The sequence below is a fragment of the Culex pipiens genome, chromosome 1 (genome assembly GCF_016801865.2).
Source record: "Culex pipiens pallens isolate TS chromosome 1, TS_CPP_V2, whole genome shotgun sequence".
In the NCBI taxonomy this organism is placed as follows: Eukaryota; Metazoa; Arthropoda; class Insecta; order Diptera; family Culicidae; genus Culex; species Culex pipiens.
Genome location: NC_068937.1, coordinates 19,281,422 through 19,307,074, shown reverse-complemented (window position 1 = coordinate 19,307,074; position 25,653 = coordinate 19,281,422). Strand labels below are relative to the sequence as shown.

At 28.9% G+C, this 25,653-nt stretch overlaps 2 protein-coding genes and 1 non-coding gene across 3 annotated transcripts in view; all 3 read left to right on the top strand.

The window, feature by feature from the left end:
- LOC120415614 (uncharacterized) overlaps positions 1 to 25,653 on the top strand; it is a 349,245-nt gene that overhangs the window by 58,607 nt on the left and 264,985 nt on the right. The window lies entirely within an intron of this gene.
- LOC120415618 (uncharacterized) overlaps positions 1 to 25,653 on the top strand; it is a 296,505-nt gene that overhangs the window by 12,647 nt on the left and 258,205 nt on the right. The window lies entirely within an intron of this gene.
- Trnat-cgu (transfer RNA threonine (anticodon CGU)) lies at positions 22,643 to 22,714 on the top strand. Its single transcript has one exon. It is a non-coding gene; the product is annotated as a tRNA-Thr (tRNA).

The following is a 25,653-nucleotide window of genomic DNA, read 5'->3' as shown; positions in this document are numbered from 1 at the left end:
GCGGTAATTATTTTTGAAAATTTTACATTTCGATTTGTTATTTTGACTTTTTTTTTGTTTCTAAATTTGGTCCGCTCAATTTGTGGCCGGTTCAGCATGGCTGGACTTTTGGTTTAGCTATGTGGGAAAATGGGAGAAATTCGGAAGGTCACTGTGGCGTGAAATTAGATGGTTACTCTCTTAAGGGAAAAGGTTACGGGCAGGCGAAACTGGCTAATTAAAAAAACATCAAAAAAATGGTTGGAAAGGATTTTAAAACTATTTCTTTTATGAAAAAAAATCTAACAGAAAATGAGACACATCCAAATTCTTAAAATTCTTTAAATTCTTTAAATTCTTTAAATTCTTTAAATTCTTTAAATTCTTAAAATTCTTAAAATTCTTTAAATTTTTTAAATTCTTTAAATTCTTTAAATTTTTTAAATTCTTTAAATTCTTTAAATTCTTCAAATTCTTAAAATTCTTTAAATTTTTTAAATTCTTTAAATTCTTTAAATTCTTCAAATTCTTTAAATTCTTTAAATTTTTTAAATTCTTTAAATTTTTTAAATTCTTTAAATTCTTTAAATTCTTTAAATTCTTTAAAATCTTTAAATTCTTTAAATTCTTTAAATTCTTTAAATTCTTTAAATTCTTTAAATTCTTTAAATTCTTTAAATTCTTTAAATTCTTTAAATTCTTTAAATTCTTTAAATTCTTTAAATTCTTTAAATTCTTTAAATTCTTTAAATTCTTTAAATTCTTTAAATTCTTTAAATTCTTTAAATTCTTTAAATGTTTTAAATTCTTTAAATTCTTTAAATTCTTTAAATTTTTTTAATTCTTTAAATTCTTTAAATTCTTTAAATTCTTTAAATTCTTTAAATTCTTTAAATTCTTTAAATTCTTTAAATTCTTTAAATTCTTTAAATTCTTTAAATTCTTTAAATTCTTTAAATTCTTAAAATTCTTTAAATTTTTTAAATTCTTTAAATTCTTTAAATTCTTTAAATTCTTTAAATTCTTTAAATTCTTTAAATTCTTTAAATTCTTTAAATTCTTTAAATTCTTTAAATGTTTTAAATTCTTTAAATTCTTTAAATTCTTTAAATTTTTTTAATTCTTTAAATTCTTTAAATTCTTTAAATTCTTTAAATTCTTTAAATTCTTTAAATTCTTTAAATTCTTTAAATTCTTTAAATTCTTTAAATTCTTTAAATTCTTTAAATTCTTTAAATTCTTTAAATTCTTTAAATTCTTTAAATTCTTTAAATTCTTTAAATTCTTTACATTCTTAAAATTCTTTAAATTTTTTAAATTCTTTAAATTCTTTAAATTTTTTAAATTCTTTAAATTCTTTAAATTCTTCAAATTCTTTAAATTCTTTAAATTCTTTAAATTCTTTAAATTCTTTAAATTCTTTAAATTCTTTAAATTCTTTAAATTCTTTAAATTCTTTAAATGTTTTAAATTCTTTAAATTCTTTAAATTCTTTAAATTTTTTTAATTCTTTAAATTCTTTAAATTCTTTAAATTCTTTAAATTCTTTAAATTCTTTAAATTCTTTAAATTCTTTAAATTCTTTAAATTCTTTAAATTCTTTAAATTCTTTAAATTCTTTAAATTCTTTAAATTCTTTAAATTCTTTAAATTCTTTAAATTCTTTAAATTCTTTAAATTCTTTAAATTCTTTAAATTCTTTAAATTCTTTAAATTCTTTAAATTCTTTAAATTCTTTAAATTCTTTAAATTCTTTAAATTCTTTAAATGTTTTAAATTCTTTAAATTCTTTAAATTCTTTAAATTTTTTTAATTCTTTAAATTCTTTAAATTCTTTAAATTCTTTAAATTCTTTAAATTCTTTAAATTCTTTAAATTCTTTAAATTCTTTAAATTCTTTAAATTCTTTAAATTCTTTAAATTCTTTAAATTCTTTAAATTCTTTAAATTCTTTAAATTCTTAAAATTCTTTAAATTTTTTAAATTCTTTAAATTCTTTAAATTTTTTAAATTCTTTAAATTCTTTAAATTCTTCAAATTCTTTAAATTCTTTAAATTTTTTAAATTCTTTAAATTCTTTAAATTCTTTAAATTCTTCAAATTCTTTAAATTCTTTAAATTTTTTAAATTCTTTAAATTTTTTAAATTCTTTAAATTCTTTAAATTCTTTAAATTCTTTAAATTCTTTAAATTCTTTAAATTCTTTAAATTCTTTAAATTCTTTAAATTCTTTAAATTCTTTAAATTCTTTAAATTCTTTAAATTCTTTAAATTCTTTAAATTCTTTAAATTCTTTAAATTCTTTAAATTCTTAAAATTCTTTAAATTTTTTAAATTCTTTAAATTCTTTAAATTTTTTAAATTCTTTAAATTCTTTAAATTCTTCAAATTCTTTAAATTCTTTAAATTCTTTAAATTCTTTAAATTCTTTAAATTCTTTAAATTCTTTAAATTCTTTAAATTCTTTAAATTCTTTAAATTCTTTAAATTCTTTAAATTCTTTAAATTCTTTAAATTCTTTAAATTCTTTAAATTCTTTAAATTCTTTAAATTCTTTAAATTCTTTAAATTCTTTAAATTCTTTAAATTCTTTAAATTCTTTAAATTCTTTAAATTCTTTAAATTCTTTAAATTCTTTAAATTCTTTAAATTCTTTAAATTCTTTAAATTCTTTAAATTCTTTAAATTCTTTAAATTCTTTAAATTCTTTAAATTCTTTAAATTCTTTAAATTCTTTAAATGTTTTAAATTCTTTAAATTCTTTAAATTCTTTAAATTTTTTTAATTCTTTAAATTCTTTAAATTCTTTAAATTTTTTAAATTCTTTAAATTCTTTAAATTCTTTAAATTTTTTTAATTCTTTAAATTCTTTAAATTCTTTAAATTCTTTAAATTCTTTAAATTCTTTAAATTCTTTAAATTCTTTAAATTCTTTAAATTCTTTAAATTCTTTAAATTCTTTAAATTCTTTAAATTCTTTAAATTCTTTAAATTCTTTAAATTCTTTAAATTCTTTAAATTCTTTAAATTCTTTAAATTCTTTAAATTCTTTAAATTTTTTAAATTTTTTAAATTCTTTAAATTTTTTAAATCCTTTAAATTCTTTAAATTCTTCAAATTCTTTAAATTCTTTAAATTTTTTAAATTCTTTAAATTCTTTAAATTCTTTAAATTCTTCAAATTCTTTAAATTCTTTAATTTTTTTAAATTCTTTAAATTTTTTTAATTCTTTAAATTCTTTAAATTCTTTAAATTCATTAAATTCTTTAAATTCTTTAAATTCTTTAAATTCTTTAAATTCTTTAAATTCTTTAAATTCTTTAAATTCTTTAAATTCTTTAAATTCTTAAAATTCTTTAAATTCTTTAAATTCTTTAAATTCTTTAAATTCTTTAAATTCTTTAAATTCTTTAAATTCTTTAAATTCTTTAAATTCTTTAAATTCTTTAAATTCTTTAAATTCTTTAAATTCTTTAAATTCTTTAAATTCTTTAAATTCTTAAAATTCTTAAAATTCTTTAAATTCTTTAAATTCTTAAAATTCTTAAAATTCTTTAAATTCTTTAAATTCTTAAAATTCTTAAAATTCTTTAAATCTTTTAAATTCTTTAAATTCTTTAAATTCTTTAAATTTTTTTAATTCTTTAAATTCTTTAAATTCTTTAAATTCTTTAAATTCTTTAAATTCTTTAAATTCTTTAAATTCTTTAAATTCTTTAAATTCTTTAAATTCTTTAAATTCTTTAAATTCTTTAAATTCTTTAAATTCTTTAAATTCTTTAAATTCTTTAAATTCTTTAAATTCTTTAAATTCTTTAAATTCTTTAAATTCTTTAAATTCTTTAAATTCTTTAAATTCTTTAAATTCTTTAAATTCTTTAAATTCTTTAAATTCTTTAAATTCTTTAAATTCTTTAAATTCTTTAAATTCTTTAAATTCTTTAAATTCTTTAAATTCTTTAAATTCTTTAAATTTTTTAAATTCTTTAAATTCTTTAAATTCTTTAAATTCTTTAAATTCTTTAAATTCTTTAAATTCTTTAAATTCTTTAAATTCTTTAAATTCTTTAAATTCTTTAAATTCTTAAAATTCTTTAAATTCTTTAAATTCTTTAAATTCTTTAAATTCTTTAAATTCTTTAAATTCTTTAAATTCTTTAAATTCTTTAAATTCTTTAAATTCTTTAAATTCTTTAAATTCTGTAAATTCTTTAAATTCTTTAAATTCTTTAAATTCTTTAAATTCTTTAAATTCTTTAAATTCTTTAAATTCCTTAAATTCTTTAAATTCTTTAAATTCTTTAAATTCTTTAAATTCTTTAAATTCTTTAAATTCTTTAAATTCTTTAAATTCTTTAAATTCTTTAAATTCTTTAAATTCTTTAAATTCTTTAAATTCTTTAAATTCTTTAAATTCTTTAAATTCCTTAAATTCTTTAAATTCTTTAAATTCTTTAAATTCTTTAAATTCTTTAAATTCTTTAAATTCTTTAAATTCTTTAAATTCTTTAAATTCTTTAAATTCTTTAAATTCTTTAAATTCTTTAAATTCTTTAAATTCTTTAAATTCTTTAAATTCTTTAAATTCTTTAAATTCTTTAAATTCTTTAAATTCTTCAAAATCTTCAAATCCTAAAAAATCTCCAAATTCTTCATATTCTTAAAAAAATTCAAACTCTTCAAATTCTTAAAAAAAAATCAAACTCTTCAAATTCTTCAAATTTTTCAAATTCTTCAAATTTAAGAATTCAAATTCTTCAAAATTTTAAAATTGTTGTTTCAAACCAGTACGATAGAAACAAAATTGAAGGATTTTTTTTAAAAAGGTATATTTTTCCATGTTAATGAATAGTAATTTTCTACAACTCCTCCGAATTAATCATACTGATCAGCTAATCCCTTCGCGAGACACAGATTATTTTGCATATTTTCATAGCACTTTCGTGTGGACAGCCCCCAAATTTGCATGAAGAAACAAACTAAGCAATTTTGTAATTGAAATAAAAAAAAAAAAAACAAAGCGGAACTGAACATAAAAAATAATTTCAGATTCTTGATCAATAATTATTGTTAAATATTAGTTTTAAAACTATTTTTAATAATTTAAATAGTGCCACGAGGTTTAATTACAATAAAACTACACATTTTTGTTTTGTTGGCGATTTCATGAATGCAAAATGCAGGCCAAGGATTGATACCTAAAAGCATGCAATGGCACTGACCTTGTTGCATGCTCTTCGGTTGACGTCCACGTAAGGAACATCCTGGAAGGAGCGCAACTAACTACATCCGTAGTTCTGTTTGATCATCCGAATTATCTTGATCAGAACAGTATAGCTCTGGTTCCTTGCAAGTGTCCTATTTTCTTACCTCCACGTTGGCTTGGTTTTCATGATGACCTAGCTGGTGGCCTGTGGAAACGGATCGTAAACCTTTGACCACCGCGGGTCAGAGTCGAGACGGATAAAAGAAAGGGGCGCGACAATGTGGGAAAGGGAAGTAATTTGTGATTGTAGACGGTATTGTTTTGATTCGCAGTATGTTGAGTCAACTGCTGTGGATGCTTGTGAATGCACAACGGGGTTTCTCTTCTCTTCATTCTCAGCTACCACCTATCTCCTATTTTTATTTTGCTCTTCTGATTCCATATTCTTCACTGATTCTTTTATTTAATATCCAACATTTGATTTTAATTTTACTATTTTTTGATTCTCTTATCTCTCAAAGATTTTCCACTCTTTTCTATCAATTGATACTGCTGTAACAAACTTTGTTTTGTTTTTTTTTTCCTTAAAAATATACTTTTCCTTAAGGGGAGATTAACATTGCCACATAGGGTTATTTTTTTCACTGTTTGATTTTTTATAATTTTTGTATTTAAGATATCGTAAAACCCTTTCAATCAATTGTTGTTCACATCATGGAGAATGTTTGGTGAAAATATGAACATTTTTGGGGGTCATCCATAGAAACTGGGTGGTCGATAAACGACGTACTTTTGGTATTTTGATATTAACTCGTATCCAATCCGTTCAAATATAGGCAATATGGGTATCAAACTTCATGATTCTGAATGGCCCATTCAGACAAGATAATTTGAGGTCAATTTTTGGACCATGGCCACTTCGGAACCGTTTCTGGGTACCCCCGGGGAACCTATGAAGTGGCCAATATCATATCAAAGCAAAACCCATCAATATGAGTATCAAAATTCTTCATTTTGTCAATACATCTCAAAAATGGTCTTCCAAAATATTTTTCTGGCCATTGGCCACTCCGGAACCGGTTCCGGATTTCCCCCCGGGTAAATCTTCGGAGTGGCCAATATCATATCAGAGCAAAGCCCATCAATATGGGTATCAAAATTGTTCATTTTGTCAATACATCTCAAAAATGGCCTTCCAAAATATTTTTCTGGCCACTGGCCACTCCGGAACCGGTTCCGAATTTCCCCCCGGGGAAATCTTCGAAGTGGCCAATATCATATCAGAGCAAGGCCCATCAATATGGGTATCAAAATTCTTCATTTTGTCAATACATCTCAAAAATGGTCTTCCAAAATATTTTTCTGGCCGCTGGCCACTCCGGAACCGGTTCCGGATTTCCCCCCGGGTAAATCTTCGGAGTGGCCAATATCATATCAGAGCAAAGCCCATCAATATGGGTATCAAAATTGTTCATTTTGTCAATACATCTCAAAAATGGCCTTCCAAAATATTTTTCTGGCCACTGGCCACTCCGGAACCGGTTCCGAATTTCCCCCCGGGGAAATCTTTGAAGTGGCCAATATCATATCAGAGCAAAGCCCATCAATATGGGTATCAAAATTCTTCATTTTGTCAATACATCTCAAAAATGGTCTTCCAAAATATTTTTCTGGCCACTGGCCACTCCGGAACCGGTTCCGGATTTCCCCCCGGGTAAATCTTCGAAATGGCCAATATCATATCAGAGCAAAGCCCTTCAATATGGGTATCAAAATTCTTCATTTTGTCAATACATCTTAAAAATGGTCTTCCAAAATATTTTTCTGGCCATTGGCCACTCCGGAACCGGTTCCCGATTTCCCCCCGGGGAAATCTTCGAAATGGCCAATATCATATCAGAGCAAAGCCCATCAATATGGGTATCACAATTTTTCATTTTGTCAATACATCTCAAAAATGGTCTTCCAAAATATTTTTCTGGCCACTGGCCACTCTGGAACCGGTTCCGAATTTCCCCCCGGGTAAATCTTCGGAGTGGCCAATATCATATCAGAGCAAAGCCCATCAATATGGGTATCAAAATTTTTCATTTTGTCAATACATCTCAAAAATGGTCTTTCAAAATATTTTTCTGGCCACTGGCCACTCCGGAAAAGGTTCCGGATTTCCCCCCGGGTAAATCTTCGAAGTGGCCAATATCATATCAGAGCAAAGCCCATCAATATGGGTATCAAAATTCTTCATTTTGTCAATACATCTCAAAAAAGGTCTACCAAAATATTTTTCTGGCCATTGGCCACTCCGGAACCAGTTCCGGATTTCCCCCCGGGTAAATCTTCGGAGTCAGAAACATATTTTGGAAGACCATTTTTGAGATGTATTGTCAAAATGAAGAATGTTGATAGCCATATTGATGGGCTTTGCTCTGGTATGAAATTGGCCACTTCGAAGATTTCCCCGGGGGGAAATCCGGAACTGGTTCCGGAGTGGCCAATGGCCAGAAAAATATTTTGGAAGACCATTTTTGAGATGTATTGACAAAATGAAGAATTTTGATACCCATATTGATGGGCTTTGCTCTGATATGATATTGGCCACTCCGAAGATTTCCCCGGGGGGAAATCCGGAACCGGTTCCGGAGTGGCCAATGGCCAGAAAAATATTTTGGAAGACCATTTTTGAGATGTATTGACAAAATGAAGAATTTTGATACCCATATTGATGGGTTTTGCTTTGATATGATATTGGCCACTTCGAAGATTTCCCCGGGGGGAAATTCGGAACCGGTTCCGGAGTGGCCAGAAAAATATTTTGGAAGACCATTTTTGAGATGTATTGACAAAATGAAGAATTTTGATAGCCATATTGATGGGTTTTGCTCTGGTATGAAATTGGCCACTCCGAAGATTTATCCGGGGGGAAATCCGGAACCGGTTCCGGAGTGGCCAGCGGCCGGAAAAATATTTTGGAAGACCATTTTTGAGATGTATTGACAAAATGAAGAATTTTGATACCCATATTGATGGGCCTTGCTCTGATATGATATTGGCCACTTCGAAGATTTCCTCGGGGGGAAATTCGGAACCGGTTCCGGAGTGGCCAGTGGCCAGAAAAATATTTTGGAAGACCATTTTTGAGATGTGTTGACAAAATGAAGAATTTTGATACCCATATTGATGGGTTTTGCTTTGATATGATATTGGCCACTTCGAAGATTTCCCCGGAGGGAAATTCGGAACCGGTTCCGGAGTGGCCAGAAAAATATTTTGGAAGACCATTTTTGAGATGTATTGACAAAATGAAGAATTTTGATAGCCATATTGATGGGCCTTGCTCTGATATGATATTGGCCACTTCGAAGATTTCCCCGGGGGGAAATTCGGAACCGGTTCCGGAGTGGCCAGAAAAATATTTTGGAAGACCATTTTTGAGATGTATTGACAAAATGAAGAATTTTGATACCCATATTGATGGGTTTTGCTCTGGTATGAAATTGGCCACTCCGAAGATTTATCCGGGGGGAAATCCGGAACCGGTTCCGGAGTGGCCAGCGGCCAGAAAAATATTTTGGAAGACCATTTTTGAGATGTATTGACAAAATGAAGAATTTTGATACCCATATTGATGGGCCTTGCTCTGATATGATATTGGCCACTTCGAAGATTTCCCCGGGGGGAAATTCGGAACCGGTTCCGGAGTGGCCAGAAAAATATTTTGGAAGACCATTTTTGAGATGTATTGACAAAATGAAGAATTTTGATAGCCATATTGATGGGTTTTGCTCTGGTATGAAATTGGCCACTCCGAAGATTTATCCGGGGGGAAATCCGGAACCGGTTCCGGAGTGGCCAGCGGCCGGAAAAATATTTTGGAAGACCATTTTTGAGATGTATTGACAAAATGAAGAATTTTGATACCCATATTGATAGGCCTTGCTCTGATATGATATTGGCCACTTCGAAGATTTCCCCGGGGGGAAATTCGGAACCGGTTCCGGAGTGGCCAGTGGCCAGAAAAATATTTTGGAAGGCCATTTTTGAGATGTATTGACAAAATGAAGAATTTTGATACCCATATTGATGGGCTTTGCTCTGATATGATATTGGCCACTTCGAAGATTTACCCGGGGGGAAATCCGGAACCTTTTCCGAAGTGGCCAGTGGCCAGAAAAATATTTTGGAAGACCATTTTTGAGATGTATTGACAAAATGAAAAATTTTGATACCCATATTGATGGGCTTTGCTCTGATATGATATTGGCCACTTCGAAGATTTCCCCGGGGGGAAATTCGGAACCGGTTCCGGAGTGGCCAGAAAAATATTTTGGAAGACAATTTTTGAGATTTATTGACAAAATGAAGAATTTTGATAGCCATATTGATGGGTTTTGCTCTGGTATGAAATTGGCCACTCCGAAGATTTATCCGGGGGGAAATCCGGAACCGGTTCCGGAGTGGCCAGCGGCCAGAAAAATATTTTGGAAGGCCATTTTTGAGATGTATTGACAAAATGAAGAATTTTGATACCCATATTGATGGGCCTTGCTCTGATATGATATTGGCCACTTCGAAGATTTCCCCGGGGGGAAATTCGGAACCGGTTCCGGAGTGGCCAGTGGCCAGAAAAATATTTTGGAAGGCCATTTTTGAGATGTATTGACAAAATGAACAATTTTGATACCCATATTGATGGGCTTTGCTCTGATATGATATTGGCCACTCCGAAGATTTACCCGGGGGGAAATCCGGAACCGGTTCCGGAGTGGCCAATGGCCAGAAAAATATTTTGGAAGACCATTTTTGAGATGTATTGACAAAATGAAGAATTTTGATACCCATATTGATGGGTTTTGCTTTGATATGATATTGGCCACTTCATAGGTTCCCCGGGGGTACCCAGAAACGGTTCCGAAGTGGCCATGGTCCAAAAATTGACCTCAAATTATCTTGTCTGAATGGGCCATTCAGAATCATGAAGTTTGATACCCATATTGCCTATATTTGAACGGATTGGATACGAGTTAGTATCAAAATACCAAAAGTACGTCGTTTATCGACCACCCAGTTTCTATGGATGACCCCCAAAAATGTTCATATTTTCACCAAACATTCTCCATGATGTGTACAACAATTGATTGAAAGGGTTTTACGATATCTTAAATACAAAAATTATAAAAAATCAAACAGTGAAAAAAATAACCCTATGTGGCAAAGTTAATCTCCCCTTAATGTACTAGTAATATCAAGTCTATTTATCATTTGCCTAATTTGATTTTATTTCGAAATTATTAATTTAAATAATTCTTTATCTGTCCTATAAATTACCATTACTGTAATCTAAGCTTTTTTTGTATCTCTATTTATTACCTATTGTCTAATTATACATCTAATACATCTAGCTTCTCATTTTTATTCTTTAAAATACGCTCATCATTCTCTTACTATTGATTCTTGATTTTTATAAAATAAATTCTCTTTTACTGTCTATTGTTTTCAATCCTCACCCTTTTTTCAAACAAGTGAGGTTTGAGCCCTTATTCAATTTATGGAATGGTTAAAGGATTAACACAAATATTACAATTGTACTTTTGGTAAACTTTTATAACATGCTTAGGACCAAAAATTGTAACAAAACATCGCGACAAAAGAAATAGCAACATATAAACACGACACAACACTAGGAAAGATTTCAGGAGAAAACAATACACAGTAAAATAACAACTTGTTTTTGAATTAAAACTAAAAATATAACAGTTTTTGCTTTGATGAAAGTTGATAGGCACACTATAAATGGTTAGGCGCTTATACTTACATCAAACCCTACGTAATGTACCACCCCCGGCCGAGTTAAAATGCGTAACCGGAAAAGAAGGTGTGCATGCCTGGCACGAACACTCAAAGCGTGTTCTAGCGTGTTGCTCGTACTGACTCAGAGCAAGGGTGAGATGTAGGTGTAAGGGCAGTGCGTGTTCGTCGGGAACCTAGTGCATAAGATCGGTCAAGGCCCGTTCTTACACTGAAAATTGCGAATTGCGATTTCATGAATGCAAAATAGCTCTACCATAACGCACGTGTTTACGTGTTTTAAAATCCCCGCACAAAGAGAGCAACAAAACAACAAAAATCCGCTGATGATATCAAATAAATCGTGCAAATTAGTTTCCCTTTTGTTTCCACCACCTAAATTTATCACCATTTCAAATGAAAAAAAAAAGTCGAAACCACCTAATTTCACCACAAAACAAATTTATTCTCACACACACACTAATCAAACAAATCAGCATCGTTTCGTTTGTGCGCGTGTGTAAATTTGTTGTTGTTGTTATTTTTTCTATCACTGTTGTTGCAACGTTATAATCGCTTTAATTGATGGGGCTCTAATCCGGCGTGCAGCCAATCAATTACTTCTGCCAACTTGTGTGCTTCCACAGCCCGCAAAACCACACACAGATTTTGATTTGCATGTGTGTGTGCGTTTGTGTCCACCACACCGTCCGATTAGTGATTAGCTACTCTCTATTGGTTGATTGAGACCGATTAAGTCCATCCCGTCCCGGCGGCAGCGACCAGTTCGTCAAATCGTCAATTATCAGCTTGTTAGCTGGGGTAATTTGACAGTTTTAAGGCACTTTTCTGGAAAGCGTAGCGCGCGTCGCGCAATTTTGAGGTTGGCGAAGGTCCCGGGTTCGATCCTTGACGCAGTCAAGGTTTTTTCCGTTTCGTTTCTCCCTCACACACCGTTCGCGCAACTCAAGGTCGCGTATCGCGTTTTATCGCGCAGGGGATAATTGTCCACACCGTCAAATTGTCACCTACGGTCGAGTCTCTAATGACCATTTTTGGGTTCGCTGTTGGCTGTCATGAGAGGGAGGGGGGAGGTCTGTTTTTAGTAATTTAATTCAATTATAATGTGCTTTTGTGCACAAACACGCACGCACGGAAACAATTTCCAGTTTGTTTCACCTTTTTTGGGGTCGGGGGAAGGACGCACAAATTTTGCGATTGCTAATTGAAATTCTGCAAACGTCGCTCGGAATAGAATTACTCCACCGGAGGGGGGGGGGTCCCCGATCGGATCAGGGTTGGATTTTTGGGACTCGGTTGTGTCTGTTTTGGGTATCGTTTTACAAGTAGTTGTCCTCTAGTGTTTAGGATTTTAGTGGCGTAATTAGAACGTGCTCGTGAAAGTGATTCGCGGTGCGTGTGCTGGAGATTAACAGGTGTTTATTGTTGAAATTGAGGGCACTTCATTGTTGGGTTATTGAAGGGATTTAGAATTTAATTGCAATTTGCTGCAGGCCGATTTTTAGTAGATTTCTCTATTTTTCTTTCTTTGCCTCAAGAGTTTGAAGAAGTCAATTATGGCTAAATTTGCAACAAACCGTTGACACCTTTTGAAAACTTTTGTTATTATAAAACCTCATGGGAAATTTCATTTGGATGTTTCTGAGAATAGAAATTAATCGAGGGTCGATATATTATCTATATTGTCTTCGAACAAACATTTATGCAGTCCACACTCGATTTTCCGAAGTTTTGATTTTTTTTAAGGTTTGTATAGGACTCCGGTTTATCGAATCACGAAAAAAAAAAAATCTTGTTTTTAACGTCAAATTTGAGTTCTGCGAGCCCATTTTAATCAAATTTGTATAGTTGATTGACTATTAAATAAAAAAAAATCATTTTTTTCAATATTTGATCACCGCCATTTTTCCGCCATCTGGGATTTTAAAATGCCACATCGCTTTAGAGGTCAGCAATCGAAAGGAGAAAGGGGTCGTGCATAAACCACGTGGCCTCCTAAGGGGGGGGGGGGGTTGAAAATCTGACCGAAAAAAACCACGAAAAGCCATGGGGGGGAGGGGGGGTCGACGGCTGACCACGTGGCCTATCAAAAAATATTTTCTATAAAAAAACATCAAAAACTGTGCTAATTAAATTTTATGACATGCATACACTTCAATCTCAAGATACCTTGTATTGTCTTGTGAATAACAAAAATCAATTTCAGGATTATCGCTCAACATTTCGGTTTCACTACTACATTTTGCAGGTGAATTGCCTAACATTAGAAAATAACCCGTCACGATTTTTCTTTTCAAACGATACTTATCTACTTTGAAATTCACCGAAAAATTGTTTTCTGATTGATATTCATTCGTATGAGCGAAAGCCATTTTCTTCTCCCCGAGAAAAGGATTAAAGTGAATATGAGCTTGGCATTTTGATTTAAGAGATAGTCCATAATTTGGGGTGTTATAACAATTCATTCGAACGAATTTTAGAACAGCTTTTAAATTTAGAAAATTTAAATATTTTCCTGAAACTGTATGTTTTTTTTACACGCAGTCAAGGCACTCATCGATCCTCACACATATTCTAACCAATTAAGTTGCTATTCTGTACAATGTTGTTGCATAATATAAATCAGAACCAGGATCGGATAAATTTTTGATAAATTTCAAATTTCTCAAGAATTTCCGGGATTTCCCGGGAAATTTGTTGCAAATTTCCCGTTTCTCGGGCAATTTGAATCCCCGGGAAATTGAACGCTCTAAAAAGCCTACATCTACAACATCCAGTACCTTGTTTTAGAAATCAAGAGGAAATCCATTTTTTTTTCGCGAAAATTTAACACGTAGCCTTTTGTGTGGGACAAACTTCAAAAGCGTTTTTCTCAGCATGCTGTTTTTTGCATATGGGACTTTTTTGCGAACATGGGCAGTATTCGTGAATAAAATTTTAATGTAACGCCATCAATATATCAATATATATCAATATAAATAAGAAATATTTATTAATATTAAAAAACTCATCTTTCATTTTTTTCAACATAAATATCTCAACCAATTAACCAATTAAATATCTCAGCAACCAAAAGTATGATCAAAATTGTAAAATTATAAAGAATTTCCTGATCTTTCAGCTAGTTTTGTTTTCAATTTAAAAAAAAGGATAAATCCTTTGCCGAATTTAACTTTTTGAAAAATTCATATTTAATAATAAATTAATGCGATCGATTTTTGTGACCATGAAAGATAGATTGAGAAAGGATAAAAAAACTTGCAACAATGTTAAAGAAACAAAACTTTCTCATTTTTCTTAACTGTTTATATTTGGAAGATTGGATTAGTCACTAAAATATTCCTACCATTTTTATTATAAATAAATCAAAAACTTACAAAATATTTTAAACGTAGTGTTTTTAATAAGAACTGCTCATATTAGAAAGAATGTCAAAATTGACAAAAACATTACAACAGTCAAGAATTTTTTTTTCTTAACTTATTTTTATTAGGTCCTTTTAGGTGCTGTGACCAGGTTAGGACCGAGGATCAGTATAACAATATATAATAACAAAAAAAAAACTCCTTAAATTCCATACTTGGAGATCATGTAAACAGTCAAGAATAGGTTTTAAAAATAAAATAAAAAATATTTTAGAAGTCAAACATTTTTCTGGAAGAACTGCTATTTGAGGAATGGAAAAACTCACAAAAATATTATGACAGCCAAGAACAGGTTTTTTAATAAAATAAAAACTTAATGATATTTTCAGAAGTCGAACCTTTTTTAAAGAACCTTAAAGAATGGAAAAAAATCACAACAACATTACGACAGTCAAGAATAAGCTGTTTAATAAAAATATAAAACTATTTTAGAAGTCAACCTTTTTTGTAAGAACTGCTCATGTTTGAAAGAATGGAAAAACTCACAAAAATATCATAACAATCAAGAAAAGGTTGTTGTTAGAAATAAAAATAAATTTCCATCATATTTCAGAAGCGATTTTTTTTTTCAAGGAATCGCTCATGTTTGAAAGAATAGAAAAATTCACAAAAATATTATGACAATCAAGAATAGGTTGTTTTCAGAATAAAAAAAAAACATTGAGAAGTGGCCTTTATTTCAAAGAACTGCACATGTTTGAAAGAATTATCCCATTCTCAAACTCACAATATCTCACTCACAGAAAAACCCGGATTTGTTAGTAAGAAAATATGTTTTTCAAGAATATTTAAGAAGTTTATATAATAATTATTATTTTTTTCTTTTTTTCACATTCGACCTTCTATCCTTACGACGTTTTGTCCAATCGACCTTTTGTCCATTTTCGACCTTTTGTCGATTCGGCCTTATGTCTTTCGACCTTTTGGCATTCGACCTTTGGTCCATTTGACCTTTTGTCGCACATCCGAGAAATAATGGTACAAAATTACTTTTTTGCAATTCCGTCGTGAAACTACTTACTTTTCCTGTCATTCTTGAACGACGAAATAGCCTACTTTTCTGTACCAAAAATAACAGAATTGAATAGCAACACTTTTCAAAATAAATGCTGAAAAGTTCTACTTTTCAGCACTGAAATGGGTGCTGAAAAGTTGAACTTTTTAGCACTTGTTTCGAAAAGTAACACTTTTCAACATTTTTTTGATTCAAACGATTTATTGACAAAATACATGAAAATTTGACATAAAATTTCACTCAATGGGTGTTTTTCGGAATTGCAAAAAATGTTGTATGGAACTCGTTGCAAAACTTGATTTTTTCAGCACTCTTCGTATTTATCCAACTCGGTGAACCTCGTTGGATAAATGTACGACTCGTGCTGAAAAAATCCTCTTTTTGCAACTTGTTGCATAAACTACTATTTTGGACACATGGAATCATTGCTCACTTGTTTATGTGATATTTTTTATCCGTTTATTTGGTTTGATTTTTTGAGCACAATTCATACTCTAAAAGCATTTATATTTTAGATGCATTTCATTGCTTGCAACTAAATAATTTTGGTTTCCAGTTTGTAATCGACAAACTTTTTCTCAAATTTCTTGTTTGATAGGGAATTGAGAAGAAAAAAAACTTAGTTTTGATAATCTTTTTTTTCTGTAACATTACAATTAAATTGTATACTGTAAAATAAATGTATTTAGTGAAAAAAGGAGGTCACATTGATGCAGACAAATGCATTGTAAATTTAATTTTTGAATTCAACAAGTTTTTTTTTAATTTTTCAGAGAAATAAGCCACGTGGCCATAAGGGGGGGGGGGGGGGTTGGCGAGAAACCACGAAAAACCATGGGGGGGTAGGGGGGGGTCAAAAATTCCCAAAAAAAAAAGGCCACGTGGTTTATGCACGACCCCAAAGGACAATGAAAAAAAAATGTGATTCGATTATCCGACGTGGAATTTTGCCAAGGCCTTCGGATAATCGAGTCTGGACTGTATAATATGAATAAAGTTAAAGTTGCGTGAATCCATCCAAAATTTCACGACATTAATTTCCAGATTCATAAAATATATTAAAAAATATTTTTTTGTGATTTTAATTACATTATCAGGGTTGTTACGGACGGCGCGGATCGCGCGGATGGCGCGGATGGCGCGTATCGCGCGGAACTGGCGCGGATTTGCTAGCTAATTTTGTTCAGGCGCGGATTTCGCGCGGATAGCAATTTCCATTAATCAAATAGGGTAGGGTAGTCATCAATGAGACACTTTTGGTTTTCAACTTTCAAAGTTTTTTCTCATTTTTTCATCAGCATGTTTTAGTGAGCTTTTTGTTGCATTATCATTCTTTTAATGTGTTCTAACATTGACCAAAATATGAGATCGATCCGACATCTACAGCCAGAGTAATTCAACTGTCTCATTGTAGACGCACTTGGCAGGAACAATGAGACAGCTGGGGAACAATGAGACACGCTACGAAAATCAAGATTTTTCTAGTAAAACATCATGTTTTTGTATTGTTCCATTGCAGGTAACTTGCCTTGAACATTTTAGAGCAATTTTGCCAACATGAAACTTTAAGTAACAAAAGTTATACTAAAAAGTATTTAAATTTTGTAAAATTCGTATATTTATACCAAATAACTTTGTATTTTTGGTTAATTGAAGTTAAAACTCTATAAATATGCCAAAAATCACTTTTAATTCATGTTTTGAAAGATTTACATAGATTTTGAAAAGTTTAATGAAGAAAAATCAAAGTGTCTCATTGTTACCCATGAGCTGAAATGAGTGGGGAACAATGAGACAGTCCTGGATACTGGGTATATTCCAAATTTTGGCCAAACCCAATGAAAGGACATTGTAGCCCAACTCAATCCCTATGGAACGTCGAAAGAAATTTGAAGAAATGTTAGTTTTGGTGTTAATGGCAGCCTACGAGCGAAAAAGTAATTTTTGTCCATAATTTACTTTTACACCCCAGAATCAAACATGTATGAATAACTCTTCAAGGGAGCGTCCATAACCAAAGTCACTATAATGGCAGACGTGTATCCAGTAGACACACCTTTCCCCCAAATATGAGCCTGATTGGTTGAAACTGCGACTTGTTAGAGCCATTTTATCATTGTTCCCCGTGTCTCATTGATGACTACTCTACCCTAATTGAGAACGATAGAATTTCTTTCAAGTTACAAAGGAAAATATTATAAGCAATTAAATAAATTCAATCTTTTTCTTTGAGTGCAAAAACATCAATTTCTAAGAAGTTGTAAATGAAGAAAATTTTCTTCTGAAAATTATTCATTTTTTTTACTTAATACGAATCTTCAAAATAATCTTGAAGGAGCGTTTATTTTTAAAAATGTATTGAGATTTCTTATATAAATTTTACATAACATTACAACTCATAATTTTTGTTAACATTTACTGACCTGGTTTAAATATTTTTCTATAATAATTCACATGATACATTTAATTTTTATCTTCTGACTCATATTTTAAACTTTTTCCAAAGATTTTAACCTAAGGATGTACATAAATGATTCTTAGGGTATGTTTCGGATTGGATTTAACCCTTAAATTTTTTTTTAGATCGGTACAGGGTTTAAAAGTTTCCAATGCATTTTTTAATTCAGCAAACAATAAATATTAAGCGAGCATATTAATTACAAGTTCAAAATTACAAAATTCAAAAAATTACAGAATTTCAAAAAGCTTTAGACCTTTTTAGATTTTTTAAGTTTTTTCAATCTTACATTTAAATTTTAAAATTTGTGGTTTATTAAAAATTGAAAGATTCTGTTGCCACTCTGATTTAGGTAGAATTGGTTCTACTCTCAATTATCAAAACATGACGAAATCCACTTAGCAATCTGCTAAAATCGCCGTCGAAAATTGAAAATTTCAGAATTTACATATTCAATTAAACAAAAAAAAATAGAATTCATAAATTTAAATTGCCAAAAATTGCAGACTCAAAAACGCAAAAAGAAATATGAATTCTCACATTGAAAAATTACAAAAAAAATAACATGGATTTTTTTTAATTCTTAAATTCTTAATTTTTTAATAAAGTTCTTTAGTTATTAAATTATAAAACTATTTAATTATTTATTTATTAAATTTTTAAATTATCAAATTATCAAATTACTAAATTACTAAATTATTAAGTTATTAAATTATTAAATTATTAAGTTATTAAATTATTAAATTTTTAAATTATTAAATTATTGAATTATTAAATTTTTAAATTATTAAATTATTAAATTATTTAATTATTAAATTATTAAATTATTAAATTATTAAATTATTAAATTATTAAATTATTAAATTATTAAATTATTAAATTATTAAATTATTAAACTATTAAATTATTAAATTATTAAATTATTAAATTATTAAATTATTAAATTATTAAATTATTAAATTATTAAATTATTAAATTATTAAATTATTAAATTATTAAATTATTAAATTATTAAATTATTAAATTATTAAATTATTAAATTATTAAATTATTAAATTATTAAATTATTAAATTATTAAATTATTAAATTATTAAATTATTAAATTATTAAATTATTAAATTATTAAATTATTAAATTATTAAATTATTAAATTATTAAATTATTAAATTATTAAATTATTAAATTATTAAATTATTAAATTATTAAATTATTAAATTATTAAATTATTAAATTATTAAATTATTAAATTATTAAATTATATTAAATTATTGAATAATTAAATTTTTAAATTATTAAATTATTAAATTATTAAATTATTAAATTATTAAATTATTAAATTATTAAATTATTAAATTATTAAATTATTAAATTATTAAATTATTAAATTATTAAATTATTAAATTATTAAATTATTAAATTATTAAGTTATTAAATTATTAAATTATTAAATTATTAAATTATTAAATTATTAAATTATTGAATTATTAAATTATTAAATAATTATATTATTAAATCATTAAATTATTAAATTATTGTTATTTTTTGCCATTTTCTTAGTTCGAATCATTTTCGGAGTCATATTTTAGTTTAGAGAAATTTAGAGAAGAAAATAAAATAAATTTCGTGTTTCGATTTTCCAGAGTAAAATTTTGGTGAGAATTATCAAGTACAAAATCCCTCGATTTTATAATTTGGTAATTTATTTTAGGGTTTAAATTTTTTTTAATTTTTGAATTTAAATTTTTTTCCTGAATTTCCGATATTTTAAGTGCTACAAAAAATGCTAATATTGTTTCAGAAATGGCAGAAAAGGTTCCACTTGGTGCAGGTGGGATATGAATCCACAACTGATCAACGGATCAGTAATGCTTTCTGTATTATTCTTTTTTCGTTTAAAATTTTATTCATTATGTTTGTCAAGATTTTTTTTTATATGGAGCGGATTTCGCGCGGATTGGGTTTTGGGGTCGGCGCGGATCTGGCGCGGATTTTTTTTTCGACTTTTCCGTAACAACCCTGCATTATGCAAATTAGAGTTATGTTTTAAACTTTTGATAAATTAAGTACTTAAAATTTAAAACTTACTTTATCATCACAAAATATGAAAGTGTAATGCATTCGTTTTTATTCAAATAAATAATACAAAAAAATACTTCTTCAAGAGTTTTAAATTTATATTACTTTAAACAATTTAAATTGTTTAACGTTTAACAATAACACATTTTTTCTATCTTTTCAGGTAAGCATTGCACAAAGAATACTTTGTAAAAAACATTATTTCTACTAAAAAGGTGAGTGTAAGCGAAATGCATAAAAACTCAAATTTTATATTTCAAGGATTTTTTTTTTGAGAAAAACCAGAAATCCCGGTTTGTGGTAATTTTTTTGTTTTGGAAAAGTCAAACGGAAAAGTGACGAACTGTCACTTTTAACACGGAGCTCACTCACACTATCAAAACGTATGGTAGTGTGTGTGTGAGCTCCGTGTAAAGAGGAAGTCAAACCAAAAATGGACCCCGATCGTTTGACAACAATCTATGTCATCATTACAATTTGCTAAATATCAATTAAAACGTATATTGACTTGTTTTTCCTAAAATTTCACGTCTTTTCTGATCCGTACTCCAAAAATTAAAAAAAAAGTAAAAATATTATATTTGATTGAAAATGCGTTCAAAACACCTTATGAAATGTATTCCATCTTGGATTTAAAAATTCTACGCAGTTGATCCTGGCTAAAATTTGTTTCCGTGATTCGATTATCCGAAGTGAAAAATAAATCAATGCTGGATTGTTGTTTGCAAGTTTTTTTACATTTTTTTTTTCATGATAAATTAAAATTTTTGGCAATACATAATATTTTTTGATTTCTTGACAACATTTTGAAGGGGGGGCAAAAACTTGAAATAAAATTTGCATTGGCCTTATCCGAAAATTCGAGTTGAAAATTAAAATAACTTGCCATGGTTTCGACATTTCAATGAATAAAGTGTCCGTTCAGTTGTCTCACTACCATAAATTTACAACAAAAGTTTTGACTAAAATAATAATAATAATAATTGCGTTACTGTGCATCGAAATTTTACAAAAATTAATATTTTTGTCAATTTTCAAACTAAATTATTGTTATTTATTTTCTCCTAAAAACAAAAAAAAGAAAAATATATATATTTTTATTATCTCTTACTCTCTTGATAAAAATTTATTTTTGTTAAAACAGGTTCAATTTGTAAATTTAATTTTAAAAGTTGTCACAATTCTTATTCACATTCTGTTTTATTTTTCATTTTTTACGCCATTACGTTACGTCATAAAAGTTAGTTAAAATTATTACATGATCAAAACTTACTTTTGAGGAACTCTCTACGAAATCGACCGCATTTCGGCTTTTTTTTTTATTTGGAATAAAACATTTCTTCATAAATTTAATTTCTAGTGATGGTGGAGAATTGCTTTTATTTGTCTTTATCACGCAAAAATATCAGTGCAACTTTTTTAAAAGAATTGAAAATAAAAAATATAATTTCAAAATATTTAAAGAAAACAGGTTGTTTTTGTACAGTTTTTAATTAAGACACACATTTTTAATTTCAAAATGTTTTTTCTTTCCTTTTTTTCAGAAAACCCGTTTGTAATTTTTTTTTTGATATAGAAATAAAATTAGTACGAACGGGACAGACAAAAATAAAATCTGCTAACAAAAAGGTTTTAAGACCACAGAATTTTGAATTTTTTAATCCAAGATGGCGGCCAGAATGGCGATAATGATATATTGAAAAAAGCAATTTTTATTTGAATATGCAATCAACCATTCAAATTTGACGAAAAAAACGAAAAAAAAAGTCCTATACAAACCTTCGGATAATCGAAAATTCGGATAATTGAGTCTGTCTTTTGTACCTTTTTTAATCTACAAAAAAATATTAAAAATAGTGTCTGTTTTATTTTTGAGAACATAAGTTTTCCGTAAAAGATTAAATTTACATGTTCAATTTGAAAATAGATGGTTTCGTTTTTTTTAATCAGAAAATTCATTCAAAAAGGGCAAATATGCATAATTGAACATAGTCAAATGTTTTGACAAAAGTTACTTATTTGCGTCACTTTATATAAAGGGAATGATTTATGAATTACCTCTGATTTCATTTAAGAAGTATTTACGTTGGTCAAGGCTTCCAGATTATTTTTTGACAGAACTGCCAATGCGTCATCGGTTTTCTTATTTACATAGTACCTTCTCAAAAAGTAAGCGAGTATTAAATTACCACTGTGAATGATTTCTGCAAAAAAAAAGCGTTAGAAAATCTTTGAAAATTGTCCCTTTTTGACAACTTATGAATTTTCCAGTTTTGCCAAAAATTAAAAAAAAATCTTCATTTACTACAAAGTTACGAAATTTGTTTCAAAATAAGTCCAAATATTGATGTAATTTCAACACACTCATAAGGAAAAGATCCCTAAATCAGCTTCTCCTTTTCTCACACACTCCAAACACTTCCTCCAAGCTCGCACATCACACAAAGCTCAACACACCATCACACAAATCACATTCCACGCCGCTAGTCTAGTTCTGCTCGCCTGGTCGCCAGCAGTTTCGCAGAACCCGCCTGCTGTGCTGTGTGTGTGTTGATGAACTCGTCGTCTCTCTGTCTCTTCTTCTTCACCACTGACTGGAAGCAGAGTCTCGCGAGAACAAGGATGAGTCACGCCCCTCTCCAGCGCTAGCGTTCCGGGCGGCTCCTCTCCCAACCGCGCCTCTTTAGCTCAGTGGTAGAGCGCTGGTCTCGTAAACCAGCGGTCGTGAGTTCAATCCTCACAGGAGGCAGTGTTGCGATTCTTTTTTGTTGAGTGTAATTTGATCTCAAAGGATTTTTTTTATTTCAACTTGAAGGTGTTTGACTCTATTTAGCATAAGGTTGACCATCGCACCTTCCAACCGCAAACTTTTGCTCTCTTCCAAAGCTTTTAATACTCTTTGTCAGCGAAAATTACGAGCAAATTTCCCTTCAACAAAAGCGCCCACAAGATTAAGTCATAAATCACACCGTTTTTTTTCCTTCTTTATTTTCTTTTCCGAGGGGTCGCCCAAACTTTCGACCCGCTTTACATGCAATATTTGACACCGGTGTCAGAAAAAAAAACTTGTTCGAGCAGAAAAAGAGTGCGCACTTTTTCCACGTTTCATTCCACGATCACGATTGAAGAAAGAGAGTTTGATAAGAGAGGGAAGGAAAAAAAAAATGCAAATCTGCAACATTGTCTTTGTGTGCGGCAGTGGAATGTCACCTTAAGGCTTAAGGGGAAATTGAGTTGGCCCGGACTGACTCTGAGGCAAAGTGAGACATGACCACGGAGCTGCTGCGGAACCAATTGAATTGTTTCCTCCATGAATATATTATCGAATTAGCTGGGAGGGGGTGTTCTTTGTGGGATTTTTTTCTTCTAAAAGAAGTGATGAGAAAAAACACACTTCTTTTGTGTCAATCCATTACCGTGATGGCCACCGCGGTGGTGGAGAGTGTTTTATCCTTTGGGATCTTGACTTTTTTTTGTGCTGTATTTTTATTATCTTTGAGGATGTGCAAATTTTTCACAATCGGTTGGTTTCGACAATTTTTATATTTTGTATCGTTTTATTTGGCTCAAATTTTGTGGGGACCTTCCCTACAACTAAAGAAGCCATTTTATGTCATTGATTGAAGGAATCGATTTGATGTCTTCGACAAAGTTGTAGGTTTTGATGAGGACTATTCAGAAAAAATAGGATCCCGGCTCAATTTCCCAAAATCGTTTATTTTAATTTTTTATTTTATTTTTTAGGTGACAAAACAGGCACCTTCTGAGCCATAACCATAAACATTACAGCCGTTTTATGGATTTTTGAAAAAAAATATTTTTTAACAAATAGAAATTTTAGTCAAATTTTTTTTACTTATGTTTTTAATGACAAATCAAGTTCGCAATTTAAATGTACTTTACAGATTCTTCGATAAAGTGTGCACCGTTTTGAAGATATAGTCATTTAAAGTTTTATTTTAACTGAAAAATTCCAGTTTTTCGATTTTAAGATATATTTTTCTTATTTTATTTTTTGAAAATATGTTTTTGAAAAGTTTACAAATTTTGCAAAAAAAACTGCTTAAGAGATATTGAACATTGGACCTCTGCTTGCTGAAATACAGCAAAGAAAAGAAAAAGAAACAAGAAAAAAAGAAAAGAAAAAGTTTTTTAGGTCTCATCCAAGCATATATTTTTATTATGTTTTTTTATTTTAAACATTGTAAATTGGATCATAAGTTGCTGAGATATTGGCATTAGAAAATGTTTCTAATGCCAATATCTCAGCAACTTATGATCCAATTTACAATGTTTAAAAAATAAAACATAATAAACATATATTATGAATATTTTGGAATCAAGACTAACATTTTAAATGAGCGTAATATTGAATTCTTGGAATGTTAAATTTAAATTTGACTAGTATTGCATTTTTTGTGGATTATTTAAAAATAAAATTAAACAATGGAAGTGTTAGGTTTGTTTGTCAATCAATAAACAATTTGCTTTTTGATACTTAGAGATGTTTTTAATTGAAAACGAAAACTCTCTCTCTCTCTCTCTCTCTCTCTCTCTCTCTCTCTCTCTCTCTCTCTCTCTCTCTCTCTCTCTCTCTCTTTTCTGTTCTCTTATTTTATTTGAATATACGGTTTTTTTCATAACATTTTGTTCATTTGTTTTTTTTTTTCAATTGCAAAAAATATCTTAATATATTTTCTTACATTCTCTGTCTCTCTCTCTTCCATTATCTCTTTCTTCCATAATTTAAAAAAAAATGTGTTGAAAAACAAATCCTTTGAACCTGAGTCTGTAAGTCCATTTATTATTTGTAAATCTTTATTAAAAAAATATAAGAAAACAAAAAAAAATAATGCTACATTTTTTATACCTTATTTGAACTCAAAATGATTATTCCGGATGAATAAAAGGTCGAAAGACAAATGGTCGCAAGGACAAAATGTGACTAAAAGATTTTTTTTTTGTAATATTTTGCGAAAATTTACATTTTTCTTAAACATAAGCATTTATTCCAATCAGTTGTAAAGAAAAGTTTGAATTTATAAATCTGTATATATTATATATGTTAAATTTTCTTTTCAAAATCTGCTTTCTAAACTAATTTGGAGTTATTTTAGTTTTTTTAGAGATTTTTCATTCTGTCATTTTTTTACACAAATCTGACTTTTTTGTTTTAAAATTTCTTAAAATTTCACACAAAGTTAATTTTTTACAATTATTTTTGTGAGATTTTTAATATTTTCAAACATTATCAGTTCTCTAAACGTCTAAACAGTCTCATGACAAATTGCTTTAATTTTTTTTTGTGAATTTTATAATCTTTAAAACTATTCATCCTCTTATTTTTATATTTTTTAAAGCATTTTTGGCAAAAAAAAAAGAGTTTAGTGTTGTTTCCGTTAGACAATTGTGTAACTGAGACATAATGCTCAAATAAAAAAAAAAAGATTTTCGACCTTTTGTTTTTCGACCTTTTGGCATAAATCCGTTTGTTACATTTTAAAAACTTTAGCAATGTATTTAAATCTAGTTTTTGTTTTAGAAGCTTTCAATTTGATTTGTTTCATGAAATGATAGACGCTTCTGTAATATTTTTTTTTATTTTGGCCTGAAAATAGTTCTACTTATACCTGAATGCATTCTACTTATTTGTATTTTTAGTAGTTTCATATTTTTCGAAAAATAGAA